Genomic DNA, 19,401 nt, shown 5'->3' with positions numbered 1-19,401 from the left:
CATTCCCAGGCGCCGCCCGGGATTGGAAGGAGGCCGGGAGGCGGGCCTTACTGCCCCTTGCCAGCCTCCCATTGGTTTACAGGCCTACAAAAGGCCACGAGGCGTCGGAGGATGTGCCATTGTTGCTTGGCTCACCCACCAACCCTCCCTCTGCGTAGAGCTGGATCGGGAGTCCATCTGGACACGGGGGGCGCTGCGAGCGATGCGGTATTGCCATTGCAGGGGCATCACCAGCACAGCGTCCTCCGATGGCAAGAGATAGGACAGGGGTGGATATGCGGTTGATGGAGCGTGAGCAGCAACCCATAATCTCTTGCCATCCCGAAGCTTGGCCGTGACCAAGCACTTTGGTTCATCCAATCAGTACTGGGCTGATGGATGACAGATCCAGACCTCATGCATTTGGAGCCAACCCTACATTTGCATTGGCTTGGTCCTTGGTTATGTTAATAAAGTTGTGGCCTTTACCTCCAACATGCTGTGGTTTATTGTGTCCGTGGCGGCGTCCCTCTGAGGCAACTGCAAATCCAAGAATTCAATAGCATTAAGACAGGTCAGTTAAAGTGGTCTCAAACTGCATTATTTCTGCGATGCAGATTCAGCCTACAGCTCTTTTACTTTACTTATCAAACTCCCATTAGTTTATTCAAAAGTTAATATGATGATTAAAATAACCTTTAAATTAGATAAAAGTCCTTACGAAGGACGTAATAAAAGTACACAACTTTTTTTAATCCTCTGCTTTGTATAAATGGGCTGTTGGTATACATGGGGGGGTGGGGGAGAGGATATTATTATTATTATTTGTATCTGCTGAGATTTGGTTCCAGATCTCCCCATGGATACTCGAATTCATGGGTGCTCCAGTCCCATTAAATATAATGGATAGTAAAATGGTGACCCTTATACAAAATGGCAAAATCAAAGTTTGCTTTTTGGAACTGGTATGGATGCCTGAATCTGTGGATAAAGCATCTGCAGATATGAAGGGCCAGCTGTATCACTCTTCTAAAATCCTGAAATCGTAACAGAGAATAGAAGATTGCTTTAATGTTATTTATGATACATCCCAAGGACTTTTTGATGTAGGGTGGGGTAGAAATATTCATCAATAAGTAATTAATAAATCCTGCAGGGCAGCGAATTGGTTTGGATGTCCATTGTGGTCCCTTCCAACTGTGATTCTATGGCATCGCTCCACATTGTACTCAACTGCAAAGGAATTATCCAGGATGCCAAATTGTATCCCCCAAATATGCTCAGGTCCTTGGATGGCTTTTTAAAGGATCATATTAAAACCCAAACCCATCGAAGGCATGTCACAACAACTAAAAGACATAAAAGTCATCAGAAAATCCCCTCACAAGTTCCCCCCCAGGCCCAAATTTCCTTGGCTCCTTGCCATTTCTCTTCCTGTGCAGTTCTCCCAAACAAGGCAGGAGCCATGAGGGGAATGCAAAACTTGTCAGAGAAGGGGCTCGTCAAAGGAAAACGAAGACCGCCAAGATGCGAAAATAAATGGGACTTGAAGCATTTTTGGTCAGTTTCCAAGGGAAGCGTGTTTCAACTGATGGAGCGATCAGCCATCTTTGAAAGCCACTGAGGGAGGAAAAAGGAAAAAAGAAGAGGGATTGAGAAAGAGAGAAGCAACCAACAAAAGCATTCAAAGGATGGAGTCACCAAGTCAGAGTACATTGGGCTCTGCTTTTTAGGGAAACAATTGGATTCAGCCAAAAGAATGTTTAAAAAAGGAAGGTGTGCAATGCATCTGTGGGGATGCTGAAAAGTTCTAGGGAATGACCTAAGACCATGATGCACTTAGGGACGATACAAACTGGTACTTTGTGCCAGCCTGTAGGCGGAGTCAGGGTGCAGTGTCCTCACGCTGGATGCCCTAACTCCATCCTAGAGCACCATTTTGCTGTGCACAGGTCCACAAGACATTAGGGTTGCCATAGCGCCGGACCTCCAAACCGGGAAAAATGTAGGACAAAATTTTCAAATGTAGGACACACAAAAAGGTGTCCTACATTTGAAAATTATGTCCTACATTTTCCCTCGCGATCGCGGCGGGGAGCGGAGGCCAAGCGGCGAGGAAAAGCCTCCACTTAAGGAGGCTTTCCCTCCCCGCCTGGGCCCCAGGCCTCGCCGCGATCGGAGGCCAGGATCGGGGCCTCGCCTTGTTCCTGGCCCCCGCAGGGACCAGAAAGGAGGCGAGGAGGCTGCAGGGAGGCGGGGAGGTTGGCGTGGCTGCGCCCAAGAGGCGCCGCCTCCCTGCAGCCTCCTCCGCCCCAGGCCTCGCTGCCCTCCTTTTCCTCCGCGTGGCCCCAGGGTTGCCTAGCAACCCCGCTGCAACCGGGCTTTTCCCGGTTTTTGGCGGCACCCATGCCGTGACCGGGCAGGTGCCGCCAAAACTGGGAAAAACCCGGTTGCAACCGGGTTATGGCAACCCTACAAGACATACACCATCATGACGCGACTCCGACACTTCATCCACATCATACAATGTCGAAGGGGCATCATAAAGCCATGCCGCCACGGCTGTAGCGCACCTTGGAGGTTGCAAAAAGGAGCCCTTTTTGTGGCTCCTTTTTGCGCCCTCCAGAGGCCAGATCAGGGCTGTGGCATGAGGTTGTCACGGCCCAAATCTGGACAGTAAACGGGCAGCTGCAGACCACCACTTAGAATCATAGAGCTGGAAGAGACCGCAAGGGCCATCCAGTCCAACCCCATTCTGCCATGCAGGAACTCTCAATCAAAGCATCCCCGACAGATGGCCATCTAGACTCTGTTTAAAGAGCTCTAAGGAAGGAGACTTCATTGCACTCCATTAAGGGAGTGTGTGCCGCTGTTGAACAGCCCTTACTGTCAGGATGTTCCTCCTAATGTTGAGCTGGAATCTCTGTTCCTGGCGCTTGCATCCATTGTTGCATGTTCTAGTCTCTGGAGCAGCAGAAAACAGGCTTGCTCCATCCTCAGTGTGACACCCCTTCAAATACTTCAAGAGCTCTATCATATCATTTCTTAACCATCTCTTTTCCAGGATAAACACACCCAGCTCCCTAAGTCTTTTCTCATAAAGCATGGTTTCCTGACCCTTCGCCATTTTGGTCACCCTCCTCTGGATACACTCCAATTTGTCAACATCCTTTTTGAATCGTGGTGCCTAGAACTGGCATATTGTTTCTCAAGAGATTTAAAAAAACCTTTCACTTTTCCCTTTTCATTTGCTGCCCCTCACTCCTGGAACCTTCTTCCTCCGCGAGCAAGAGCCATCACTTCTTTAACCAGCTTCAAAACGGAGCTGAAGACCATCCTGTTCAGAGAAGCGTTCCCAGGCATTGCATAATTGTCACTTGCTATTGATGTTCTTTTGTTGTCTGTTTTATTGAATCACTTCCTGTATTGCTATGTATTTTACATGTATTATCCTACTGGAGAGGCCCCCTCCCCACCATCTTTCCCTTCTCCTTTTGTGTCCTGTCTTTTTAGATTGTAAGCCCGAGGGCAGGGAACCGTCCAATTGAAAAGATTGTATGTACAGCACTGTGTAAATTTACAGCGCTTTATAAATAAAGCTTAATAATAATAATAATAATAATAATAATAAGGAAATAGATAATTCTGATGTTTGGTCACTGAAATGCTGCTAATCACCTCTGAATCATTCCAAAATTTCCTTCCTTCCAAACTCTTTTTAAGGTTTAGAAACAGGAAATAGTTTTTTGTGAGTTTTTCAGGCTATGTGGCCATGTTCTAGAAGAGTTTATTCCTGACATTTGACCAGCATCTGTGGCTGGCATCTTCAAAGAATCTCTCAAAGATGCCAGCTCCAGCTGCTGGCAAAACATCAAGAATGAACTCTTTTAGTTCATGGACACATAGCCTGAAAAACCCTCAAAAAATGATGGATGCCGGTCATGAAAGCCTTCGACTTCACAAACAAGAAATAGTCAGATGGAGCAAGATGTGGTGAGTTGGGTGGATGGTCCATGCACTCAAACCCTACATTCTTCAAAACATCTATTGTCTTGCCAGCCCTAAGAGCAGGTGAATTGTCCTTCCAAAAGACAACAGCTTTCTGCATGGGATGAAACACACGGCCAAAATAAAGCAGCTTATAGCTGCTTTGAAGACAGGAAGTTTAGATGACGCACTAAGTGAAAGTGTTTGGGAGCAAAATGAAGCCACGCTCTGGGGCTAAAATCCAGAGCAAAAAGAAGCTAGGATTGTCAATCTTGGGGCAGAAAATATGCATCTTCACACTGGCATATAAATGGCCTAGCGTTAGTGAGGGACTGCAGCAAAGCAAAATCACGATTGCAAATAATGCAATGGATGTAATGACATAATACACAAAACTACCATTACCAACACTGTTAACAATGTCTAGGGGTGAGTTCATTATTCTTGTTGTGTGCCTTCAAGTCATTTCCAACTTATGGCAACACTAAGGAGAACCTATCAGGGTTTTCTGGAGCTGAGAGTGTGTGACGCACTCAGAGTTGCCCAGTGGGTTTCCATGATTGACCAAGGAATCAAATCCTGGTTTCCAGAATCGTAGTTCAATGGACAAACCACTGTGCCACGCTGGCTCTCAAGGGGTGAATATTGATCCCCCTATAGCAAAAAATGGCACCACCAACGAAGGAGCAGGAGGTGCAAACAGACTTGGGAAATTTTGTAATATTATTGTTATAAAATTAGATATAATTTCTCAGTGTATAAAATTTGCAATATATATAAAAGCATGTATAAAATTTGCAATCTGTAAATGCATTTAAAAAAAAACTATTTAGGATTGGGGCTATCTGACCCTTAGGGTTGCAAGTTTGAAATCTAGAGAAGGCAACCAGATGTGTAAAAGGGGCAATTTCACCAGGTGTTGCTTATCACACAACACACCTGAAATTTGCTCTTCTGCTCAATCATTAAAGGTACAGGAGCACTCTCCAATTCCACCTACCCTAAAGAGGGCAAATAATTGGCAAAACAGTCCTCCAAAGACATGCTCAGTGGCATAGAAAACTAATAATTTGGACAGGGATGTGTGTGGACAAACTGAAGATGCGAATGCAATGGAGTATAATGGAAGAGGGCTTGTTTTCTGCTACTCCAGAAACTAGGATATGGAACAATGGATTTAAATGGCAGGAAAAGAAAGTCCACCTCAACATTAGGAAAAAACTTCCTGACAGTAAAAGCTGTCTGACAGTGGAAGATACTGCCTTGGATGGCCATCTGTCATAGGGAGTGCTTGATGTATACCTGCGTGGCAAAGGGTTGGCCTGGATGGCCCTTGGGGTTTCTTCCAGCTCTATGTTTCTATGAGTCTATGACCTTAGGCAAGTCCCACTCTCTCAGCCTTAGAGAAAGGCAATGGCACATCTCTGAACAAATCTTGCCGAGAAAACCCCAGGATAAGTTCACCATAGGGCTGCCATAAGATAGAAATGACTTGAACAGCAAAAACAACTTCTTAAGGTGACAACAAGTGGAAAACTGGTTAAAGCAGAGCCTGGAGAATCAAGGGCCACCCTTGACCCTTCTTGGCTTTAAAGGGCTATCTGGAAAAAAAAAAACCTATTTCTTAGGAACCATGCGTTCAGAAACTTAGAGCCTTATTCCTTCTGCATCCCCTGTTCCTTCCATTGTTCCCACTAGCACCCATTCCTCGCCTTTTCTCAGGTGTTCACTTTGCTGTTTCCTACAAGGCTGTTTTTGCCTAGGAATTCCTTGCAAGTTGCACATGCTATTCAAGATGCATTTTGCCCAAGAGGTACAGGGGGCCCGTCTCCCTTCCCTCCGTCTCTCCCTCCCTTGCACATTCCTCATGGCAAGCATCACACAGAGAAAAGAGACCCCCGTAAAAGCCAGTCGGACTGATTTTATTTGTCCCAGGAATAAAAGGCTGAACTCCATCCCCGAGAGTGGCTCCCACAACTGTCCCCTTCCTTCTTTTTCTTCTGCTTCACAACTTTGCCCAGTCTTGCCTGGCATTTTCTTGTTTGATTTTATTTTTCTCCCCCTTTATTCCAACCTTCACTTTAGCTATTTTCTTCTGTAAATGCTGGAACAAGAGCTGGAGACCTCTGGGGATTCGTTGCAGGAGCAACTTTGCTTGCCTACTTTGGATGGTTTTCTGTTTTTTAACGAAAAGGATCCAGTCACTTCTAGAACTTGCAGAGAGGAATCCTTGACCTCAAAACCAGACAAGACACCACTCAAAGGTTTTTTTTGATGTTATAGTTTTGCACTTTTCCCAGTGATATTTTGTGCGCATGCAAGCCCAAGACAGGTAAGTAGTGTTCAAATCCCCTTTAGTAACTCCCTGTATCAATTCTTTATTTGTCTCCCAGTGAAGCAAACCATGGAAATTAAAAGACTGAGGTGCAATCTAACCAATGCTGAGCACTTCTTAGTCCTATAGGAATTGCACACAGGGTTTCGTGTTCCCTGTAAGGCATGGCAAGTCAACCGCATTGTGCTTGGCAGAGCTTGTGCCTTGCAAGTGTTCAACCAAGTTGCACACTTGCACACCTGTGTATTCAAAAAGGAAGCTTGTAGGGTGCAATGGGACTTTCTGCTAGGTATGCGAGTACACAAGAGTAGTCTAAAAGTACTCAGCTTTGGCTAGTTTGTAACCAAATTTCAAAAGATCATATAGGATGATTGTATTATTTTAAGTAAAGTTGTGTTTATTTGGTGCAAAGAGGTGGTGCTGATATTTTATTTGCAAAATGTTTAATCCTTCCTTCCTTCCTATTATAAGAATCTGTTCACACCAGTGTGCCCCAGTCTGGCATCTCCAGAGTCATTGAACTAAGTTCCCATCATCATCTTCCAGTTTGGGAAGATGGGCGATATAGGCCAATGCCTCTGGAAAGCAGCAGGTTGATGACCACTGTTGTAGGCTCTCACAGTGGTCAGGTGTTTCAGACGTATTACCCAGAATTCACAGAAATTCAGTCTCGCCAGTTCGGGAAGTACACATTTCTCCAGTGAATTCTGGATGATTTGTAGGTTTTTCTTCTGTGTGTATTTGCAAGTGAGATTTGATTTTGGAGCAGGGATCATGCACTCTGGAATCAGATATTTAGGATGAAACTAAAGCCAGAGGTTTTAATAACCTTTAAATCAATTGTGAGAATGCCCCCTAGCCCCCCAAAAGGGAGTTTTCTACCCAAAATCAGATCATGTTAGTAAGACTGGGGTTTGTATATATACCTCTTCATGAATTAACACTGGAATTGTGTCAAATTCAAGACCAGGTTTGTCAACAAGAAGGAAATGCCCTTTGTATGATGTTCTAGTCAGGTATATTCTTTGCTCACTTAGGATGTTCTTACACAAAAAAGTCAGGGCAAGGTCAGGATGTAGAAGACCTTCCGAAACTGGATCCACATTCAGAGTGTCAAAATAATGCAATTTTGACACCAATTGAACTGCTATAGCTCCATCCTACAGAATCCTGGGATTTGTAGTTTTGTGAGCAACCAGTGCTCTTTGGCAGAGAACGCGAAAGACCTTGTAAAACTACAGATCCCAGGATTCCATAGGATGGCACAACAGCACTTAAAGTGGTGTCAGACTGCATTATTTCTACAGTGTAGATGCACAGGCAGCCCACACTGAATGGACTTTTTAAATTTTCACTCAGCTTCCCTGTTCTTTCTCATTACTTGAGTGTCCAGCAGCAGAACACAGAGGTTTAAATGTCAACTATCAATCCAAACTAGAGAAAACACACCAAATAGAACAGTTCTGTCAAACTCTATGATTCACCTCTTCCCCAATTTATCCTCACAACAACCCTGTGAGGTAGGCCAGGCTGAAAAAGAGTGATTGGACCAAGGTCCTCGTGTGAATTTCATAGCTTAACTGGGGGGAACTTCAACCTGGATGTCTCAAGTCCCAAGGTGCATCTACACTGTAGAAATGATGTAGTTTCACACTGCTTTAAGTACTGTAGCACCATCTATGGAATCTTGGGATTTGTAGTTTTACAAGGTCTTTAGCCTTCTCCACCAAAGATATCTAGTGTCTCACAAAACTACAGATCCCAGGATTCTCCAGGATGGAGCCATGACAATTAAAGTGGTGTCAAACTGCATTATTCCTACAGTGTAGATACATCCCCCAGTGTAGCAGTCTAACTCACAAATGGGCATAATGGGGCACCGAGGTCATCCTGAAGTCCCCTACCAGTCCTTGAAAAATGCCCAACTCTCTACCATGTAAAAACTTTTTGTCCCCAAAGCTTCCCAAATGCATGAAAACACATGAAAATACTCCATACCACCTATTCAAGTTTGAGCTTTCATGGGTATAAACCTACTTCTTCACTTGCCGTTGTAGCATTACTTCTAGTCATTTCTGACTTATGGTGACTTTATCATGGGATTTTCTGGGGCTGAGAGTGTGTGACTCACCCAAGGTTACACAGTGGGTTCCCATGGCTGAGCAGGGAACCAAACTCTGGTCTCAAGAGTCTCAGTCCAACACTCAAGGCACTACACTAAGGCCTTGGATATAAGGCATATTTATATAATTATGGGAATGGGATACAGCTATATAGATAGGCTTTTTACCTGAGGCCTAAATATCACTCTGTACTCCATCTATGAGAACCAGTGCGGTTTAGTGGTTTGAGTGCTGGACTATGACTCTGGAGACCAGGGTTGGAATCCCTGCTTGGCCATAGAAATGCATTAGGTGACCTTGGGCAACATCATACTCTCTCAGCCTCCATTGAGCCCTCTGAACAAGTCTTGCCAAGAAAACCTTGTGATAGGATTGCCTTGCAGTCGCCATAAATCAGAAACAACTTGAAGGCACACAGCAACAACTTCATTTGAAGAAGTTGGTTTTGCACACATGAATGCTAATGCTGAAATAAAAATCAGGTGGTCTTCAAGATGCTTCCATGTTCAATTTTTCTCCTTCTTCTCTATTGCTCTTTTTATAAAGGGGAAAGTGTGTACAAATCCATTTATCTCATCCACCTCCACCATGCCATTTTGGCTCATTGGGTTTTGGGTCTCATTGTCAATCCCCTCCAGCTTTGCACCCCCAAATATGCTTACCTGAGATCTTCTTGCAGTTTGTTCCAGCTGTTCGGCCTGGAACCCTTCCAAAATTTCCCATCTCTGCCTGGTGACATGGTTGTAGGCGCTTTGTACTTTTCAATGACACATGGGTGAAAATTGTAAAAGAATAAAATAAAAGAAGGCCCATATGGACTTTCAGGCTGAGAACATGCAGACCCTCTCTTGGCGCATGGCGATGATCAAGCTAAAGGGAACAGATGTGTGAATGAGCGGCTGTGGGTTTCATACCCATCTTTTGGCTCCTTGCTGACAGCTGACTCTGTGGGCTTTGAAGAGGAAAAAGTTGAAGTGGAAACATCTGGGGAACAACAGCCTCCTTGGGAGCTGTTTGCTAAGGCGAGAAGTTGGGCTGGTTATTGAATAGTGGATTTGTAAAGGCTGGAAACCAAGGCGGAAATGCAAGCGGCTCAATCCCAGCTGCTCCAGGTTTCATTCATGCAAAGAAAGAAAACAGATAGAGGAAGGGAATTTGTAGGAAATTCACATGGGAGAGGATCACTGAGCATTACTTAAAACTTAGATTTTAGGGCTCTGGAGAGTTAGGAGATCTATACAGATTCAACCTAGACAATGAAGAAATTGAAATAGTATAGTCTGAAATCTCCCTGGAAGCCAAGATGATAAAGTTGAAGCTATCATACTTTGGTCATGTCATGATATGGAATGACTCACTGGAAAAGATAATAATTCTATGAAAGGTGGAGGGATGTAGAAAGAGAGGACAGTTGCATGCTAAGTGGATGGACTGCATTAAGGAGCTCACAGGCATGAATTTGCAAGGCCTAAGCAGAACAGTGGAGGATAGGGAGTCTTGAAGGTGTCTCATCCACAGCGTCACCATGATTCGGGATCAACTTGAGGACAGTTAACAACAGAGGTGATTCCCAAACTTTGGCCTTCCAGGTATTTTGGACTTCAGCTCTCAGAATCCAAGATTATATCAAGATGGCAGAGGTTTCTGGGAACTGTAGTCCAAAATACCTGGAAGGCCAGAGTTTGGGGATCACTGAGCTAGACCTTTCCCTGTGCACTACAAAGCCAAAGGTGCTACTACTATGGTCTCTGTGGTCAATATCACACTATACTGTTTTAGTACTATTATTCCTCTTTAACTGCTCTTCTGAGATCCTGGGGTTTGTAGGTTGTTGTTTTTGTGTGCCTTCAAGGAGTTTCCAAGGTTCACCCTAAGGTGAACCTATCATAGGGTTTTCTCAGCAAGTTTCTTCAGAGGAGTTTTCCATGGCCACCCTCTGAGGCTGAGAGAGTGTGACCTGCGCTTGACCTGGACTGTGTGTGTTGACTCTGGATGCCACTGACCTGCAACGGGCAAAGGCCAGATCAGGGCCACAGTGTGCAGTTGCTGCGGACCCGATCTGGCTGTAAAAAGGGTGGCCTGCATAGCCCCTAAAGTAAGTGCTGAATTGTAAGCTACTCTGTGACTGTGTTTCTCATTAGCTGCTGACTATCAGCTCTGTAGCAATCAGCCTTTGGCTGGTTGCCCAGACAGTGGTTGGGACACATGTCCCAGTGAAATGTGTAATGTGTCCCAATGCACAATATGTCCCGATGTGATGCACAATGTGTCTTGATGCATAACATGTCCCATTGAGCATCAGAAAACACTGAGACCATTTAGCAGCCGCCATGCTGCTGGCTCCATTTTTGCAATGGTCCTGGACACTTAGCTAAGTCTCTGCTCCCCTCTTAAGAATATGAGCATTGCTTAACAATGCAGTTCACCTATACAGGATCATAAGTTAGTTAACATGACATAAATACCTAACAGAATACCAGCCATCATGTGAGAGGGCCCCAGCTCTCTGTTTTGCACTCCCCTCCTTCTCCTCCTTCCAACACAAGATCTGATCTGACAGCTGAAAAACCAGCTTGAGGCATTTTTGTTATGAGAACATCCTCTTAGCCATCTCTGCCATCAGAATGAGTGAATGGAAGTGTCACTTGGGGGGGGGGGGGGGCTTTGACCCTGAAGCCATGGATCAAGCAGTTATTATATTTTGGTTTTGTTTTCATTTGCCAGTGTAAAAGCACACCTTCATGTGGATTCATTAGGTCTGGGGATTTGGGCTGAAAAGCTAGGACGAAACCCCCCTGCAAAACATTCTGGCAGTTTTTATTGCTGCTGCACCCTCTGCTTTTTTCCTCAGGCAACGCGGGGACTCAAGTTTATGAAGATGAACACCTGGCTTACTAACAAGATGGCTGCACATCCCAGCTTGTTGTTACCTTTCTTTTTTATGTGCATCTTTCAGTAGTAGTGGGTGACTCCTATGTTAGTGGCACTGTGGCTTCAATCCACACTGCAGCAATAATCCAGTTTGACAGCACTTTAGCTGCCATGGCTCAGTGCTATGGAGCCCAGGTGCCACGACACACTACAAATCCCAGGATTCCATAGGATGCATCCATGGCAGTTAAAGTAGCATCGAATTGAATTATTTCAGCACTGCAAAGGCAGCCTGTGAATCCACTTCAGGTTTTAATTGAAGTGCTAAAAGACTTCTCCCAGGTAGTAAACCCTATTTCTAAAAAAGGTTCAGCACCGTGGATACCTCCTTTAAAGCTAGTGAAAACCTAGAATGGAATCACCATCCCATTGACATGGGAGCCACCAGCACCATGGGACTTTTTATAAAAGTCTAGTTGGTTAAATGTCTTCACCACCTAGACTTCAGATTGCAGGTTCCTTGCCTAACTAGTAAGCAGAGAAGACCTGAAGCTTCTTAGCCTGAGTCAACATGTAATTAATTCAAAGGATCTACTGATTTGCAACAGGAGTCATTTTTTCTGCCTCTCATGTTGGAGATCATTCATGGGAAGAGGTAGGAACATCAGGCAGCCACTTCTTGATAGATAGGGGAATGGACCCTCATTGATCCCAATGGTTGCTTAGTGATAGGTGGGATTTGTGTCCTGCCTGGCCAGAACCCTCTACAGGATTCTGCTGTATATTATTATTTTTGGATTGCATTCTGCTTGGCAGTTGTATCTTTCTAAATGGCCTTTGTTTTTGGGTGCTTTCAAGTTGTTTCCAATTCATCCTAGTACAGGGTTTTCTTGGCAGGATTTGTTCAGAGGGGGTCTGTCTTTGCCTCCTCCTGAGCCTGAAAGCGTATGACTTCCCCAAGGCCAGCCACTGGGTTTCCATGGCTGAGTGGGGATTTGAACCCTGGTCTCCAGAGTCGTAGTCCAACAGCCAAACCATTAGACCATGCTTGCTGTCCCTTACATCTGTTCAAATCTGGATTCAGTACTTTTGCAACAGCCACATTCACCAAGGGGCCACCATGGCCAAAGAACGTATGAGCATCTGTTTCACAATGGTGGCTAATGGAGTGACTGATGTGCCATGGCTTGATGTGCAGTGGTCACTGATGCACATTTGGGCACTCCTCAGTGAATATCTGGATGCTTGCTGGTAAGTACTAGGGCATGACGGGAGTGCCCATTGTGCATCAGAAGTGCCCACTGAGTATCAAACCATCTAGCTGGTGCCCAGGTAAGTGTCTTCACAATTCACTAATAGGATTTTGTTGCAAAGGGATCTTGTAGCACCTTTGAAACTAGCTGGAAGAAAGAAGTTGGTAGTATGAGCTTTCCTAGACTTGATTTTCCTTCCTCAGATGCATGGAATGAAAGGTCCAGGAGAAACCCATAGAAGCAGGCTGTGTGAGAGAATAGCAGCAGAAATGCAAAACTTGTAGGTATGGGGATGAAGAGACAAGTTCAGTTGTAACTATGGCCATTGGGGGACAAAGACAGGAGGAGGGATGTTGCCTAAAGCCAAGGTGAATAGATAACCATGTGAATGATGGAGGGAGTTATTGGAATATAGTGTGATGTTGGCTGGGAACCAGAAAAGAGATGTGATGAACTGGCCAAGAGAGAGCTCATGAGGATGGGAGGTTAGCTAGTGTTATAATGTGTGGAGTGTGAAGGGAGCCAGCCTGGCACAGTGGTTTGAGTGTTAAACTATAACTATGGAGACCAGGGTTCAATTCCCCGCTTAGCCATGAAACCCACTGGGATACCTTGGGCAAGTCACACACTCTCAGCCTCAGGAGAAGGCAATAGCAAACCACCGCTGAACAAGTATGTGGAGAAATCTTGTAACACCTTTGAGACTGAAAGAAAGATGTTGGCAGCATGAGCTTTCGTAGACTTCAGTCTACTTCTTCACTGATTCTACAGACTAACATGGCTATCTCTTTGAATTCTCCTCCAAACAAATCTTGCCAAGAAACCCCCATTGTAGGTTTCCCTGAAGGTAGATATAAGTTGGAAACAATTTGAAGGCACACAACAACAAAGTGTGTCATGACACCATTGTCTCTGTTCAACCCACTGTGGATGGGCTGGAGTTTGTGGATATATTCCAGTTCTGCTATTTTACTTTCCAATTTTGCTTCATAGGTGGTTGTTGCTGTTGTTCAAAGACCACTGTTCTGTTTTGTTGTATCACTGAGCAGAGGCACACATCCATAAAGTTACAAAACATAGATGGTGATGTAGGATGTTGCTCATCCTTATCCTCCTCATTCCCCCCCCCCCTCAATATATTGTCTCCTGAGGAAGTCTCTGGGAGTATACACACCTACAAATGCATAACACTTTCTTTAAATAATAAAATGTGCATCTTGGGCATCCTGAGACATTTCTTCAGGTTTCTTCTGTGGCTTCCACTGGATGCTCCTCAGTTTCTGCTTCTTTTGCCTCCTGCAGTGGACCCCCCCCCCCCCTTTAAATGAGTTTTTAATGAGACTTTGTCAAGTTCTAAATCCTGGCTCTGTTCTTGCATAGCCGAAGTTTATCTGCCACCGGCAACACATTCGCCCACAAGCCAAAAGTCTTCCCGTATGGGAGATCAGAGGCACAACATTATATGGGGTGACAGGGTGAATTTTACAGGACCCCATAAAAACAAGGGGAAAGCTGTCCCCAATAACTGTTTGCAAGGAGCAATAAAAGATCAAGGGCATTGCTGAGATGCCATCTGTACAGCCTTTCTGTACAGATGGACTGGTTCCTTTCCCCATTGGATTACTCTTTTTATTTTTGTAAGTTTAAATTGTCCTCCCCTCACCCCTTTTCCATTTGTTTGGCATCTGATGGGAACTAAAGTGCTAAAGGGTGCTGTAGTACCCTCAAAATTTATTGCAGCATAAATGTTTGTGAGTCAGAGAGCACATCTTGGCCTCATATTCATAAAAATGGTCATCTAAGTGGGTACAGGTTGAGTCTCCCTTATCCAAAATGCTTGGGACCAGAAGTGTTTTGGATTTTGGAATATTTGACTATGTTGTTGTTATTTTGTGCCTCCAAGTTATTTTTGACTTATGGCAATCCTAAGGCAAACCTACTGTAGGGTTTTCTTGGCAAGTTTCTTCAGATGTGGTTTGTCATTGCTATCCTCTAAGGGTGAGAGAGTGTGACTTGCTCTAGGTCACCCAGTAGTTTTCCATGGCCTAGCCAGGATTTGAACCCTGTTCCAGTACTTAAACCACTACATCACACTGGTTCTTAATTTGCCTATATATAATGAGATATTTTGGAGATGGGATCCAGGTCTAAACATGAAATTCATTTATGTTTCATATACACCTTATACACATAGCCTGAATGTAATTTTATACACATTTTAAATAATTTTGTGCATGAAACAAAGTTTGTGTATGCTGAACTACCAGAAAGGAAAGGTGTCACTCTCTCAGCCACCCATCTGGACAATTTTGGATGGGGGGGGGGTTAGAAGGGGGGATATTGTAATTCCAGGGAGACTCAACCTGTAGTAATATATACCCTGAATATGGACAAAAGAAGAAACAAATATAGTTTCCCCTCCCTCCCTCCCTATAAAGAGAGTTCAAAAGGCTAAGCAGCAATGCCCCTGAGAGCTCTGGGTATGTCAGAGTGCTATGCAGAGGAGCAGTGCTGGCCCATGGCTTCCATGTCAGTGGGACAATTAATCCATTCTACGTTTTACTTCAAACATTGAAAGAACCATCCAAAAAATGAACCCATAGTCTTGAATAATATGCTTACCTGTTCAGCCTAAAGCTGGGGGTGGACTCTCCACCTCCTTGACATGGAAACCATCGCTGCCCATGTGGCAAGGCATAAAAAATTATACAAGAGCCAAGCACATGAGTATATAAGCTCTAGTTAGCATGGATGTGATTCATTCCCTTCTAGTGATGAATAGGTTTGTGTATCTGTATATGTGCCTACAAGTCACCTGTTGTCTTATGGGGACCTCATGAATTTTATAGGCAAGAGGTTGTTTTGCCAGTTCTTTCCTCTAAAATATAGCCTACAGCACCTGATATTCATTGGAGGTCTCCTATCCAAGTACTAACCCGGGCTGACCCTACTTAGCTTCCAACATTAGACATGATCTATACACATGTGCAATACTGTTGTTGTTGTTGTTGTTGTTGTTGTTGTTATTGTTGTTGTTGTGTGCTTTCAAGTTGTTTCCAACTTATGGTGACCCTATGATGAACCTATCATAAGATTTTCTTGGCAAGTTTCTTCAGAGGATGTTTGCCATTGCCATCCTCTGAGGCTGAGAGATTGTGACTTGACCAAGGTCAGCCAGGGGGTTTCATGGCCCAGCTGAGAGAGTCCTCATCCATCACATCATATCACATTACTTGATTTAATCTGTTATACAATGTTAGACCTAATTATACCTGATGTCAGACATAATCCAACAATTTTTCATTTTAGAGGCATGATGAAGTTTTCAGCATAAGCATAGCTGTCTGGTTTGCCACTGTGGGCACAGAGTGCAAGATCAGAGAAGACTTTGGTCAGATTCAGTAGGGTCTCATTGCTAGTCTTACCTATTTTTGCAAGTCTTCTCTGTGTACTATACTCAATTATTTTATTTTATTTTATTTATCATCTGCTGGGGGGGTTGGGGCAAAGTTCATTCTGTATCTTGATTTTATGTATTGTTTTTATATGACGTGATTTATTATTGTTGTCAGCAGGGTTGCCAGGTTGGATACTGAATGAAGACGATGACTGTGACTTCTGTAGACTGTGAGGGCTTGAGAAGTCACAAAAGAGTAGAGGGGCTGCATGCATGTGGTGACACTGCGCTCACCTCCATTGTATCAAGATGCACCATACTGAAGGTGGCACTATTGCTGTGCATCCAGATACAGGAAAAGAGCTGGATTCTTCTCCATGGCTGGATACTTCTACGCTGTAGAAATAAAGCAGTTTGAAATCACTTTATGTCCTGTAGCTCCATCCTATGGACACTTGGGGTTTGCAGTTTTATAAGGTCTTTCACCATTTCTGTCACAGAGTGATGGTGCTTCGCAATACTACAAATCCCAGGATCCTGTAGGATGGCACCATGGCAGTTCAAGTGGTATCAAATGGCATTATTTCTACAATGTAGAGGCACCACATGTCTCCTTGCTCTTCACTAAATAGCAAGAACCTGAAATCTTCAGATACTAGAAATGGATCCTACCAGTGGCGATGGTGGGGAGACTGAAGCAGCTGAATGGTGATTTTTGGGGGGTGAGCAAAGAGACACACCATAGTTCTGCCAGACAGAACTTTATGACCCTTTTTCCTGATCCAGGATTGGTTTATGATTAAAGTTATGGGAATCCCATCTCACATTTGACCTGGCAATCCTGGTTGTCAAATATTTTGGAAGCTTCCAGTATAAATGGTTTCTGAGTATTTAAGAATGCATGACTGTGCTGGCTGAGCTGTAGGGAGCTTTCCAGCAACAGATTCACACAAAGCCCTTCTTTTCTCTTGCAGAAAACGGACTTTCCAAGCTGTTCAATGATGCCCCTGTTCCAGGAGGGGATTTTATGATAGGAAGATGAAAACATCATTTCTCATGATCTGTCTTATTCTAGCTGCTCTTCTGGCTCAGTACAAAACACTGGCTCTACAAGAAGGTAGGTGTGCTACCTGCTGAGTTTTTTGGGGGGAAATGGACTGCAATACACACACACCATGCTGGCTGGAGCATTTTGAGAACTATTTGTTGCTGTTGTGTGCCCTCAAGGCACTTCCAAGTTATGGCAACCCTAAGACAAACCTGTCTTGGGGTTTTTCTGGCAAGAGTTATTCAGAGGAGACTTCCCCTTGCCTTCCTCTGAGGCTGAGAGAGTGTGACTGGCCCAAGGTGACACAGTGGGTTTCATGGCTAAGTGGAGAATCGAACCCTGGTCTCCTGAGTGATAGTCCAGCACTCAGACCACTATGCTACACTGGCTCTCTCTGGGAACTGTACAAGTACAATAGAGCTAAAAACACACAAAAGTCCAATGTTAAAATGGAATCAAACTATTAATCCTATTAAAACAATTGAAAACATTTGTTTTGTAGTTGGGTGCCTTCAAGTCAATTCCCACTTATGGCAACACTAAGGTGACCCTATCATGGGAGTTTCTTGGTAAGATTTGTTCAGAGGGAGGTTAGCCGTTGCCTCCCTCTGGGCCTGCGAGAGTGCGACTTGTGTAAGGTCCTCCAATCGGTTTCCATGGCTGAGTGCGGATTGGAACCCTGGTCTCCAGAGTTGTAGTCCGAACACTCAAATCACTACACTGTTGTTAACTGCCCTTGAGTCAATCTGCACTCATGGTGACCCCATGGATGAGCCCTCTCTAAGACCCCCTGTCCTCTACCTCTCTGCTCAGGTTTTGCAGAGTCTCTTTGACTGAGTCTAAACATCTGGCACATGGTCTTCCTCTCTTTCAGCTACCTTCTACCTTTCCTAGCATTATAGTCTTATCCAAAGATTCATGACTTCTCATGATGTGGTCAAAGTACAACAGCCTCAATATGATCATCTTGGTTTCCAGGGATATTTAAGGCTTGGATCTGTTTAAGAACCCATTTGTTTGTCTTCTTGGCCATCTGCAGTATATTCAGCACTCTTCTCCAGCACCACATCTCAAAGGAGTTGATTTTATTCACTGTCCAGCTCTCACATCTGTACATGGTGATTGGACGGATGTTTGCACACATGTCCCTCTGTGCTGCCACTGACAGTACAAGGAGCTCCCTCTGAAATCACAAGGTGCCCAGCGATGCGATTAATGCTGAGCACATCATTTCTAACCACAGAGGAAGAGGGTTGTCCCAGGGACAGTGGTGCTGGATGGCACAGAGGGACACAACTGTAGACACTGCCCTGTGTTGCTCCAGAGTGCGGAGGTAATGGGAGGAATCTGGGGCTGGATGGCCATATTTGAGGAGTGTTTTGATTGTGTCTTCCTGCATGGCAGAATGGGGTTGGATTGCATGGCCCTTGGGGTCTCTTCCAACTCTGTGATTCTGTGATTTTATGAAGTGTCCTTCGTGTGTTCAGTGCCACTTACTCCCATGTAAATGGGCACAGGTTACATTGCAAGCAGCCTTTATTTTCCCTGGAAGGACTCAAGGCCAAAAGCTGTCTTACTCTTTCTTGGAATTCAAAGATATAGCTGTGTTACTCTTTTTAGGCCAAGAAAAGGACATGCTGAAGAATCTGGAGCTTTGAGGGCCACAGACACAGTAGTGGGGGCCCCATGCAGTCCCAGGGACACATTTTCCCCAGTTCCTGGTCTAGTTGTCCAAGTTGTGTGAATGGTACACAGAATTTAAATGCTGCCACACAGAAAAGTCATTTCAGTTCATTTAAATGCTGCAAATTGCTCTGGAACTTTTTTTTAAATTATTCTTTTGATTTGCAAACATGTCATGTAAATATTTTAAAATAGTTTAAAAATACATAAACGAATGCAAATGTGCCAGTCTTTTTATTCTGCTAAATAATTTAGATTCACAACCTGCTGGGACCCAAGACAGTAAGGGGGCCTGCAAGACTGGCAACAGCAGGCATAACGTTTCACACGCCAACTAACCCACCAGGACCTGTATTTGAACGGAGTGCAGCTTGAAACTGTGACAAACCCACCGAAGGGTTAAAGGGATGCTTGAATACCAGCTACAGATTTTACCCATATTAAATCCCCAGCTGTCAATTAAGCCAATGTACTCGACTATAATGCTGTTTAATTCAGGGCCGGGAACAGCGCCATAAATCAGCGTCTGGACGTGTCCTGGCAACCTTTTGATTTATGAAACTGAGTAATCTAGGAGGCGCAGGGAAATTCTCAAATAAAATCATATCTCCCTAATGATTAATATAGCTGTCTGGAGCTGGTGTTATGCTGCAGAAGGGTAACAATCTGAGTGGGCATAAGACATACTGACCAAGGTGTTGGATATTTGGGGCTGTATGTGTGTG

General features: G+C 44.4%; 1 pseudogene; it reads left to right on the top strand.

Annotated features, from left to right (window-relative positions):
* The first annotated feature begins 12,560 nt into the window (after positions 1-12,560).
* LOC149311603 (uncharacterized) overlaps positions 12,561-19,401 on the top strand; it is a 119,889-nt pseudogene continuing 113,048 nt past the window's right edge.

This window comes from Sceloporus occidentalis, unplaced genomic scaffold (genome assembly GCF_023333645.1).
Source record: "Sceloporus occidentalis isolate IW3139 unplaced genomic scaffold, rSceOcc1.0.p SCAF_5, whole genome shotgun sequence".
NCBI lineage: Eukaryota > Metazoa > Chordata > Lepidosauria > Squamata > Phrynosomatidae > Sceloporus > Sceloporus occidentalis.
Note: the sequence above shows the minus strand (reverse complement) of the source record. Positions and strands in the feature narration are given on the sequence as shown.